This window comes from Parus major, chromosome 17, assembly GCF_001522545.3.
Source record: "Parus major isolate Abel chromosome 17, Parus_major1.1, whole genome shotgun sequence".
NCBI lineage: Eukaryota > Metazoa > Chordata > Aves > Passeriformes > Paridae > Parus > Parus major.
Window position 1 is genome coordinate 982,103 of NC_031785.1, and position 12,541 is coordinate 994,643.

Consider the following 12,541-nt stretch of genomic DNA (forward strand, 5'->3'; position numbering starts at 1 on the left):
CTGTCCCGCCCCGCCGGCGGGCGCAGGGCCGGGGTTGTTCGGGGGCCGCGGTTGTTCGGGGGCCGCGGTTGTTTAGTTTGGGGGCCGGGGTTTTTTCGTTTGGGGGCCGAGCGGGCCCGATCCGCACCTGCCCCGCGGTCCCGCAGCGCCCGAGCCCTCCCGGGCCCGCCGCCGGCTCCGCCGCGGGGCTGTCACCCGGCCCCGGCGGGCGGCGGCCGGGCCTTGTCCGCCGGCCCCCGTGCCCCCTCCCGGGTTATCCCCGGGCGTTCCGGGCCGCTGGGAAACTGGGTCACGGCGCGGCCCCGCCGCCAGCACGGGCAGAGCCGGGCAATAGCGTGAGGCCACTTCGTGTTCGCACTTTAAGGCACCTGAAAGGTTTCAGCGGCTCCAGCGCCTGGAGCTGTGGGCTCCTGGAAAACCTCGGGATTGTCCCTTGGAGCGGCAGGACAGACCCCTCCAAATCCTGTTGGCAGCTTTGCCCTGAATCGCATGTAAAATCGAGGAGATTCTGCCCTTGTGTTTGTTTCCTTTCCATTCTTTAGCGCAGTGAGAACTGGCGTTGCCGTTTGTATGGCAGGACAGAATAAAACGCTTTAAAGCCCGTTCTCAATGAGACCACCTGATGATGAATGAACTGCACTGCCTTGCTAGTTTCTGTGGTTTCAGACTGACAAAACTCAAAGCTGCTCCCACAACTTGTCTGCTTCCATTCCCTGTGCTAGAACAGGGAAACAAGACACTGGCATGTCTCTGGAATTGCATGAACTTTGTTTCTGTCAAGTGTTTTCAGGGAGAACCCAGGGCTGAGCAGTGGGGAGAAGTCAATGTCCATGTTGCATTTTCTCTTCTCATTCTCTTCCAGGTTTCTTAGTCTTTTTTTCTCTGCTTTTTTTCAGTTACTGACCTTTTATTCTTCTCAGAACATTTTGAGAGGGGAATACCAAAGCCCTGGACACTCTCCTTGAAGGAGAGTTTGGCCTGGGTGACTCCTGAGGCCCATTCTGACCTACAGTCCTGTACCGTAGCACAGGTTCTCATTCTCTAACAATGAAGCACTGAAGGGCTGTTCTCTCTCTGTGTTTTGCTGCTGTTAAAGTGCTTTCAGTAGCAACTGCAGTCACCACTGCTGGTTCTGGGTTCCTATGCTTTGGTGGTCTGGCAGCCCCAGCCCCCTGGGACAGGGCAGCTGCAGGTGACACATGAAGGGAAGGAGCTGCAGCAGCAATGCAGCTCCTGCCCTTTCTGGTCAAGTTTGTTGAGTTTTTCAGCTGTGCCATGATGTCATTAGCAGGGACACGGAGGGGTGGGTCAGAGGGCCCTTGTGGGCATTCTTGATGTGGATTTCTGTAGAATTCCCCTTCAAGGGCTAGATGAATGCATAAATGGAAAATGAAAATGAAATGAGAAAACAAATGACAGTTACATGGAGCTCATCCAAAAGGAAGCAATTTGGAAAGAAAAAGAAAAAAACACAAAACTTGACAAGCTGCTTTAACAGTGACCCAGGCTCGTATCACTGTCACACAGCTGCTATTGATGTGGATGAAGAGGTTCCCACCTCCCTGTCATGAGTGTGAAGGAGATAACTCGTATCTACTGTCCATTCTGCTCACAATCACCATTGTTGTAACTTCTCCAGTTCCCAGACAGCTTCCTATCTGCCTCCTCTTTTGAGAATTGTCTGTCATTCTTGAGTCAGGTAGTTACCCTCTTGAAACATAGTTCATGCAGTTGTTAGAATACGTATTCTGGTGCTTGCTGGGGTAAGGGTGAGCTTCTGACTGAAAAAACATCTTGTATCTTTGATCCTATTTATGGAAAATAAGAATGAATCCATAAGAGTATTTTTGAGGGTAATATGGGCTTTACAAGGTGTCTGAACAGCTATGGGAACCCATTTTAAGATTAGCAGAAATACTATAGAAGCTCTCAAATATGAAAAGTTAGGGTCTGGAAAAGGGAACAGGCTTTTGACACATTGTATAAGCACAACCACATGCCAATCTCCAGGTGCCTCCTTCTGTCCCCACATCAGAGGTGATCTTCAGATGTTTGAGTCGCTTGAATATTTTGAGGCTCGTCCTAATTATTTTGCTCTCATTCTCAAAACACTCGTTCCTGCTCAGTAGGATGAACATCTCAATTACTAAATTAGAACCGTGTTTCACTAAATCTGTGGAAAACATCATTTCCCGTTGGGAAGTGAACTGCTGGAGCAGCCATGGAGAACAAGTTCCCCAGGCAAGGGCACTGCAGCCGAGGCCGTTGTGCCATGGCTGTTCCTCCAAGCCGGAGCTGGGCCCTGCAGGACCCTGTCAGTGGTGATGGGGCTGGGGGCAGGAGGTGGGGGTTGACCCAGTTTTCAGCCTTTCAGCCATTTTTCAGTGCTGTCATCAACTTTGTGTTACATTTTGCTGCTTAGAATTTACCCAAGTCAAAGTGAAAAAGCAATGGAGATCCGTTGAGGAATCTAAAGAAGAGGCAATGCCGGTACTCCCTTGTGCTTCCCCCAATTATTCTTGAGTCTTTCTGGCAGTTCTCATCCTGGAAAAAGGCTGTGACAAGACAGGGGAAGGAGGAAGGATGACTGCCCATGAGTTTGGTCAGATCCAATGTGCCAATCCAGACAGGCGAGGCCCAGGCCAGATGCGTCTCATTTCTCTTCATACTGCAAAGACCAGCAAATGAAGAAGTCGGGGCTTAAAGGATATGTGTCTTTTTTCCTTTCTGTGTCATCTTTATTGAGAAATTAAGAGAAATCCAGAGTGTTAATCTGAACCTCCCCTCTTCCACCACCACAATGTGCAGCACTGTGCTGGTCAGACCAGCTAAGTCATCTTCTTATCCCTCTCTGTTGCTGTTCTCTTCCTTTCCTTGGGAGACTGAGATGTGCCTTTTGTCAAGTCCATTCAGACAAGACTGTGAAGAAATTATTTAAGAAAATAGTTTGGGAAAAGTTAATTTGGGTCAAGGAGGGATTAGATTAAGTGAGGAAATTGTTTCTTTACATCCTTCTGCTAAGAAGTAAGCAAGGGAAGAGATTGAAAATAAACCTTGTTGAGCCCATTTTTGGAGTTATTTTGTATGTGCTCTGTCCTTTTGGTAGCTGTCATTGCTTAAATCCATCTAACTTGATGAGGAAGGAAAGAGATTCAGCTTGAGAGCAAATTCAAAGTGAAAAGATTTGGCCAGTGACATGATGAAAAGGATAAGTGTAGGTAGAATGGGATTAAACAGAAGTATTGGTATTGAACACACGGCTCAGATGCCTTTACTCTTGACAGCCTTATTTGAAGCCAAATTTGTATCCCTTTTGCATGAAAAGGAAAGATAAAATTAATTTTAAAAAAATCAATGTGAAACTGAGCGAGATAGAAATTGTTTGATAGAGTTGATAGGCACTTGGGAAGCCTCACTGCAAAACATCAGGAGCAGCATCAGGGAGCAGCTGTGGCAGGAGGGACGCCTGGATTTGGAGGGGCTGTCCCAAGGAGCAGCCCCAGTGGCTGCAGCTGTGCTCAGGAGAGACCTGGCTGCACATTCCCCTGGTCCCGTGCAGGGGGAGGCCCTGACAAACAGCACAGGGTTCTTGCATTCCTGCTCCTCTGTGCATATCATTTCCTCTTGGCTTTGAAACCTCGGCTTTAAAGAGTAGCCTGTAAAAGTGGAATTCCCTGGGCCTTGCGAGGTGTTCCATTTACTACTGTGAGCATGAGTTCTGTATGCACAGTGACACAGGACACAGGACAGTGACTGGAACTGCAGTGTGGCACGGTCACGCTCTCTTGTGCAAAGCCAGTTGTCCTCACCACACTGAGAGTGAGGGAGCAGCTCGAATTCTCTCACTTGGGAGTAAACACAAGGGGGAAATTAAGGCACAAGACTAAAACTGAGTAAGAAGTCAGTAGAAGAGCCAGAAACAGGTCTGCTAACTCTGTGTATTATTTGTTTTTTAGGGTATACTGCCAGTATTAATAACAAAAGAATTGGCTTGTTTTCCACACTTGGGCTATGAAATATGCATGCCTGTGTTCCTGCAATCAGGGGAGCGCTGTCCTCCTCCGAGGAGCGCTGCAGGTTAGCACTCTGACAGGGTCCCTGTGGCTGCCTGCTTCTCGGTGCCTGTCACCTTCTGTAGTCATCAAGTGGATAAAGAATTTTTGTCATGCTGCTTCATGAATGAAGCCTGTGCTCCTAAAGAGCATAAGAATTAGCTCTGAAGTGTGCATTAGCACAAAGCCGAGGATGTTGAAAATCATAAGAACTAAAATACACATGCACTCCATTTTCCCTTTCCCTTATCCTGACTCTGAGTGGGGACAGAGTCTGGGTTTAGTTTGTCATGTTTTTTTTCACACTGGCTGCTGCTAAAATGCTTGGGACTCTGGAGAGCTACCAGCCCTTTGCTTTTAGCATCATTCAAAAATCTTCCATTTAGAGACCATTCTGATATCTTGGTGTTTTTTATTCCGTCGTCTTTTTTTAACTACTAAGGAAATTTGCATGAAAATGGAATCATTGTTTCTGAAGAGTTCCATCTGCTCCTGCTGCTTATTCTGGAGCTGAAGTCATAATCCTCCGTTTGTGAAATTTCCCATTGAAGAGATTTTTGGCTTGTTATAGTTTCAGCACAAAATTTCAGAACAGAGGAAATATAGATATTTCACCTAGGGAAAAAAAAAATAAATAAAAAAAAGCCTGGAGATGACATCAGAACTGCCAGTATATCTGCAGTCAATACACTGTAATTCCATAGGGACTGAGGGAGTAGGAAATAGGACAGTACATGAGGTGTGCGGGGCTTGGGGTGGGAAAATCCATTTCCTCATAGCATCAGAGCTTTGGCTGGGGGTTATGAAGGAACTGTAATCTTCTGTGTGGCTCAATAAATAGGATTCCTTTTGGTGGAACTGAAAGGGCAGGAATCAGGAATGCTGTTCAGGGCAGCAGGAAAGCTCAGACCAGCCAGAAACGAGTCAAGTCCCTCTAAAAGAGCTTTGGCCAGACTGGAGCTGCCAGGCTTCTCCCAAGGAGGATCCATGGGATGGATATTCATGTAGCCACTCTCACAGCCCTCTGTCTTCTTCCGAGGAATATTCTGTGAACGAGAGCAGGATTTTTGTTGTTGTTCCAATTCCTTTTCTTCCTGTGTTTACTTACATTGATGTGCAATGCCGCGTCTGCGTGTGCCTGCGTGTAAAGGCCGGGCACATCCAGTCGAAGCAGCAGGGGACGGAGGATCCCGTGGGCTGGGAGGTGACACTTGTCCTGCTCGGACCTCTGTCGCTATGCAGAAATGCTGCGGGAATCTGGGTCAGGGCGAGCGGCGCTGGCAGCGGCCGCGGGGCTGCGGCTCGGCCGGGCTGGGCAGGGATCGCGTGCGGGGCTCCCTCCGCCTGCTCCCAAAGATATTCCAGGAGAATTAGTGACCTCCTTTTGCATCCTCATTTACGGGATTGTTTCCCGCACCACGAGCGGTGCTAGTGAGGAACATTGCATATGTATGAACCGGGCTGTGCTTAAAGTAGGTAATACATAGTTCTGCTCGGGAAAAGCAATTCATCCGCAGCGTTTGGCATTTTCTCTGTTCATTAGATCGTGGTGTGCACGTGTGCCCCTGCGTGCGGCCCTGTGCTCGGGAGCTGCCCCGTTAACCCTTCCCGGTGCCGGCGGTTTCCTGAAGAGCTGAATTCACACATCCCTCCTGCTCATCTGCACTCCTGCCGTGTCTCCTTCCCCGTGTGATGTCCAGCACGGTGCGTTCCTCCTTCTCCCGAGCAGAGCCCCGTGTGCACGGCTCTGGAGCTGCAGCAGGAGCTGGGTGATGGAGCAGCCTGGCTCGGACGGACCGCAGTGACCGTGTGGCTCCGGCCCCGCTGCTGTGCCCAGGGATGCCACTCGCACACACGGCCAAGGGGTCGACAGGTCCCGTCCCTGAGAGCCTGGTCCCCCGGCCTGACACTCACTGGGCTGTCCCTGCACATCCCTTCCTGGCTTGTTTTCACTTCTCCCTGTCTGTTGGCGGCTGAACTCTCCTGCTTTCTAAAATCTCTTAGTGTACTATCCCTGCATAGGAATTGACTCCTGGAGGTGTCAGTCCACAGCTCTGTCTGCAGCTCAAGCACAACCATTAGCAGCTATTGAACTTTATATACAAATCAGAGGTATAATTTACCTCTTTAGGGACAAAGGATGGCTGATACCAACACACCAGCTTCGAGTGCAGCCGTGCTCTGTGAGCTCCACAGGAAATACACTTAGCTAAACACAGTTGTAATTACGTGCAGCTTCCAACCTCTGTTTTCTTGCTGTTCTGTACCATAGTAGTGCTCAAGTACCACGGATTTGGGAAAGCCTAGCCATCTACACCTCATCCCAATCAGCCTTGCTCCCTTGTTGCCAGCTACTCTATCTCTTCCGTCTTCTCTCTTATCTGTCCCTGGCTTTCAGAGCCTTTTAAAGAGATAATTTTAGTCTGCTGGTCAGGTAAAGCCTGGTCTCTTTTGCAGGTGAAGCACTTCTCAGCTGCTCCATGGGTCCAGGTTTGGCTGGGACCTCCTACCCTGCCTAAAGGTCAGCTTTTCATCTAGGGACTCCCACGGAATCCACAGTTCTTGCCATCAACCCTCCTGTGGTCTCTGCCGCTGTGCCTTCCTTGTCTGGAGCTGGGGGGAAAACACTGGGGAAGGCACCAAGCTCCTGGCTCAAGGCACAGCTCATACACTAACAGGTACAGAGCCTGACATCCCAAAATTTTGTTAGTTGGACACAGACTGCGATAGTAGATATTGGCAGAGGATAACGGGCTGTGTTTCTGATGGATATTGAATGTTTTCAGAGGAGAAGCTAGTGCTGGGCTTCAAGAATAAAGAAATAACTGGCAAATTTATATCTACATACTGTTCTGAAAAATGTAACATCACTTCTTCAAGGGGAAAAGCCTATGCTAAAGTTTGTTATCACTTTTCATACCTTCAGTGTTGAGGAAGGGTCCCTTTCACTTATCTGACAGCCTCAGGAAGACAGGCATTTTTCAGGTCTGTCAGGTCAGTTTGTCTTTGTTTTGTGCTGCAGGTGAGGCTGTGTCACAGGCTGGTCTGGGGTGTTGCTGTCTGGCCTCCAGAGCGGCCCACAGAACTGTGTGTGAGCTGCAGTAGCATGTACACATCCTTCCTAACTGTTTGTGTTACTGAGGCATACAACTCCTTTGTTTTTTCTTTTAAAATTAATTTTGTGCTTTATTTCTGTGTGCAGAAACACAGAGACTCACATGTACGACCAGAGCACAAATTCTGCACAGCTACAGCAAAGTTCCAAATGAGACTAGAAATTACATGTAGCTCTGTGATTTAATTTTCTCTGACATATTGAGTCTATGTTTTAGCCTACAGAACTCCACAGCTGTGCCCTAATTCTCTTTTCCTTGTGATCTCAACATCACTGCCTTTTAAGGCATTGCTATTCTTGGATCTCAGCAGGACACCATGTTAGACTGTCACCCTGCTCGCTGTATTGCCAGTGCAGAAAGCAGCTTCTCCCTGGACTTGCAGAGAATATGTGCAAGCAAACTTTGGAGCAATTTAGTGGGTGGATGAGACTAGATCAGAGTGCTTTATATCCTACACAATAGTGTGTATTGAGGTGAGGGTGTACGGGTTCCTCTGTGATTGCTATCTCAGGGCATAAGGAAAGTGTTTATATTTTGTTACAAATAACAAGCAATAATGTAATTAGTCTTTGGCAAAACTCACACAGGAAAAGTTAGATATCTTTTGCTTTAAAGAAGAGGGTTGCTGCCCTGTGGGTGTTTATGTTTCATTAAGTGACATTCATACCTCTAGAACTCAGACGTCTAATTCCTGATTTAACCAAAAACTGAGAGTGTTTTTGGTTAAACTAAGGTTAAGGTTTTTTGGTTAACTAAGGGCCCTGGTGTGGCCCTTATCTAATATCTTACATTTGCTCCTGTAGACGTAGTGCAAGTGCAGTTTGCTAAATTTGGTGTAGGGACTCACTCAGTGTGATTTGGGCTGTTCTGACACGCGATGTGGCACCTCACGGTGAGGTCTGTGGATCTGAGCATCCAGGGTGTCTCCTGTGAGTAGCAGGAGCTGTTTTCAGGAGTACGTGTGCTGCAAAGTCATCACAACACAGCACAAAGAGCCCCGTAGTTTCTGCTGATAAGATGCCTGGTGGTGAGCACTGGGAGTTTTCTATTTGCCTTGTTTTCAAGATGTATGATAAAAACCGTAACTCAGATTTTAATTTTTAACTTCTAAAAAAACGCGTGGGATTATCCTGGGTGAGCAACACGAACGTATCATGCCATTGGAATGTCAAAAATTTAATGCAGAAATCCAGGCGCTGTTGTTGGGGCAGATCATTTTAATTTCAAATCTGAATCTTACATGTTTCCTCTCAAACCCTCTCACATCTCTTGCGTTGAGAAGGATCCCTCTGGCTAAACCCGCTGTGCTGCGCTAGGGAGGGCTTGTGGCTGTGGTTGGCAGCCAGCAAGGCTGCAGAGAGCAGGGCAGCTCTGTCTGTCTGTCTGTCTGTCTGTCCGGCACACACAGACATGCTGTGAGTGAGGCCTTGGCTGCACCCTCTCCTCAGCCCCGAGAGCAACCAGGACAATCTGTTTGGTTTAGCAAATGTGCCGTTTTCACATTCCCAAAGGCAGGCAAAGCAGGGCGGCATTGGGGGTTCCTGGAGCTCTGGCATTGGGGGTTCCTGGAGCTCTGACAGTGGGGGCTCCTGGAGCTGCTCTGGCAGTGGGGGCTCCTGGAGCTGCTCTGGCAGTGGGGGCTCCTGGAGCTCTGGCATTGGGGGTTCCTGGAGCTCTGGCATTGGGGGTTCCTGGAGCTCTGGCANTGGGGGTTCCTGGAGCTCTGGCATTGGGGGTTCCTGGAGCTCTGGCAGTGGGGGTTCCTGGAGCTCTGGCATTGGGGGTTCCTGGAGCTGCTCTGGCAGTGGGGGCTCCTGGAGCTCTGGCAGTGGGGGTTCCTGGAGCTCTGACAGTGGGGGCTCCTGGAGCTCCAGTGTTTCTTGGGAGCCGCAGTGGGAGCTGTGGTGAGGACGGTTCCCGCAGAGAGCAGCTCAGGACAGGCTTAATGAGGGGAAATCAACCCCCCTAATTCGGGGGCCGCGTCCCTGGGCAGTCACGGGGAGAGGTGGATTCCTCCGGCAGGCAATTTAGAGGCATCTGTTAAGAACTAATCACAGTCCTAACGTGGGGCTCCTCCGAGCATGAGGTTCCTGCACAAGGAATTAAAGCCTCGACTTCCACCAGCAGCTGCTCTGGAGTCAGCTGGGAAGAGCTGCTGCTCTGTGCCATGTTCAGAGCTTGGAGCCTCTTCACTCACAAGGAATGAAATTTGGGAATCTCTATGGCCTTGGTTTCAGGTCCGGTGTCAAATCTTCACTGTTTCAGCAATTCCTGTGGGCATGATGTGCTCGTGCTGTTGGATGTCCTGTGAAAAACCATGGCTGAGAAGCCTTTCACTCACTGTACTCCAGCATGGCATCACATTCTTGCTTTTCCAGCAGACTGGTCTGGTCGTGCAGCCACGGGTCCCTTCTCTGTTGAGACGCCTTAATGAGGCCGAGGTTTGTGGTCAGGGCTGCTGACAGGAAAGAGAAAGGGGAAAATAAAAATGAGCATAGGGAAGTGTTGTGGGAAGAGCTTTCCACAGCATTCATGGGATTTAATGTCCTGAGGACACAGTCAGAGGAATTCAGAGGAATAAAATCTCTATGACAAATCATAGAATTGTTGCATTGCATTTAATGTATTTTAATTGACTCTGGTTTTGTCCCCTGTTGGTTTTATAGTGCTGTCATCTGGATGACAAAGTATAGAGCTGTGCTTTCCCAGCAGAGCTGTGCCTGTGTCTGCACTGGTTGGATCTAGAAGGCCAGGCTTGGTGTGAGCTGGATAATTACCCTGTAAATGAACCAGAGCAAATGTAGGTTTGAGGAATCTCTTGAAATGTGAGTAAAATATTGACTAGATACCAATTAAATGAGCACAAGGCTGGATCATGTGGAAAATAGCATGTAAAGATGCAGTTAGACTGTATTGTGAGACATACGTATGTATGGGATCAACTTGATATCCAAAAAATTAGTTCCACCATGTGGAAAAGTTCTTGACTCCGAAGCAGACACTTGGCACAGAGCAGATCCTCTGCTGCTTCAGCTGGGGAAGTAGCTGGTAATTAGAGGCTCATCTGTGAATCACCACAAAAGAAAATGAGGGCACAGTTTTTGAATGGGCTTGATGAAAACAGAGGGATATTGGGATTAGAGACTCATGGTTTCTTCTCTGGGTTTGAAGAAGAGTGTGATTTGTCATGGGTTGCATTGTCGGTGCACCCTGCCTGATCCTCTTCCTGTCTGCTCAATTTGTCTGGAGGTTGTTTGGGTTCTCTTGTGCGGGATGACCACTTTTCTCAGTTTCTCCTGCTTTCCTCTCCATCTGTGAAATCAAGGGAAATTCCTTCGTATACAGAAGACCCTGTTTATCTTTGAGCAGCTTCCTATGTAAAACAGTTTTATGACTATAGAAATTTCATCCTGAAAATGTGCTGCAGTCCTGGGGGCTCATGTTATGAGCAGTCAGTTGTAGCTGTTACCACTATGCAGTAGCTTTCCTCCTCAAGTACATTATCGTATTACCATAGATTTAAATATTTGATTTACAAAATGTCGCTGCCTGATACTCCAGCAGTATCATGTAAGACACATCACAATAGATACTGAGTGTAAAGATTGTTTTAAATGGCTTTAATACAGACAGAGGTCAGAAAAGGCAAGATAACAGCAGAAGAGGCTATGTCAAAAAGTAATTAGAGCAGGACAAATGGATTGTGCAGGCATGTCGAAGGCTGTTATTTCTGTAGGCAGTGAGTAGGAAAGGTGTTAATGTAATGTGACAGATCTGGAGCAAAAATGAGGGTGCAGGGAAAACAAATAGGAGCTGACCAATGGAATGGTTTAAATTATGAGGTTTGCTTTAACATAATTTGATTACACATGAAAGAAATGTTTAGTGTAGTTTCTTTGAAAACCTAATTGTCTTAAATACTGCATGTTCAATTCAGTTTTACACCCAAAGCAGCAGCAGCCCCTGTGCTGAGGCAGCCTCACTCCCTGTCAGGAATAGGCATGGGAATACTTCGCCCTGTGTGGCTTCACAAATGAGAGGAGGATGGAAGATTTTTTTCCCCTAGTGTTTGTCTAATAAAATTGGCTCTTTTTGCAGTCACGTACATCTTAATTTGGAACCTCGTGCTAGCTGGGGTGGGTGTTATCTGGGCCTGGGAGCTGCTGGTACAGGTGATGTATAAATTATCCAGTTCATCAGAAGGAAAGGATGAGGATCAGGTTTAGCAGGAGGAGGACAGGAAGGAAACATTTTTTTTTCAGGATTCAGCTCTTGCCCCATTCAGAATTGGAACCAAGATTAGTAGGAGGGGGGAGCAGTGCAGAAATGCCCCAGATTTCCAGGCTGGTCCAAAGGACTGAACAGGATACAAAGAACCTCCCCAGCCCCGCTCTGCTTGGTAGTGTTGTGCTGGAATCACACAACCTGCTGTACTCACAAAGATTTGACCTTGCAGCCAGGACAACCTGTGTAGCTCATGGACACATTTTCCTCACATTTGCAACAGCAGCAACTTAAAATGATGAAAGCATTTTTTCTGAAGGAGCCCCCTCTGCAGCTTTGAGCTGGGCACTTCAGGTTATGGCTGGACAGCAAAAGGGGGTGCAGAGCTCATGACAAATTATGGGCCCTTATCCCCCTAAACCAGAGCCAGGTGTGTCACTGAGCCATTCTCCTGTACTGATTGCCTTTCCTTGCTGCTTTGAGGCCCTCTAGAAAGGAAGCTGAATTTACACAAGGGTTTTTTGAGTATGGGGAGTTATTCTGCGCTGTTGTCCTCAATTGCCCTTGCCTTTCTAATAAATATATTTTCCATATTGTTGTTTATAGATGGTTGTAGATGGTAAATCACTCAGTCCCCAAGCTGGGAGGTTGGCAGAAGTTTCTTACAGAAGCTGAGAGTTCAGGTGATGTGGTTTTTTCAGTGGAATATGCTGTTTTCTGCATGGATGTATTCTTGGCTGGTTACATGGGTACAAAGGGGAAGTATGAGGGTTTTCATGATATATCAGATAGTTCCTCCATAATTTTGTTCCCGTTTTTGTAAATTTTGGAAGGACATTTCAGGTCAGCTTTTCCTTTTCTTGTAAAAAAGGAAAATAGGATTACAAACTTCAACAAGTTAAATTGAACACTTAAAGATGATTGGGGGCGTAAAGGGACATTTTAAATAGCTACTCCTACTGTCAGGAGAGCTAATTGCAGGAAGATGAAACCCTAGTGCCATCCAGCCCATGAGCGGCACCCGGGGAGGGGAGGATGCTGCAGAGCTCCGGGTCTGCCAGCCCCTCTCCCGGTGTGTCCAGCCCCGTTCCCGGTGTGTCCAGCCCTGTTCCCGGTGTGTCCAGCCCCGTTCCCGGTGTGTCCAGCCCC

At 47.9% G+C, this 12,541-nt stretch overlaps 1 protein-coding gene across 2 annotated transcripts in view; it reads left to right on the top strand.

Moving 5' to 3' along the window:
• NR6A1 (nuclear receptor subfamily 6 group A member 1) overlaps positions 1-12,541 on the top strand; it is a 63,693-nt gene that overhangs the window by 19,036 nt on the left and 32,116 nt on the right. The window lies entirely within an intron of this gene.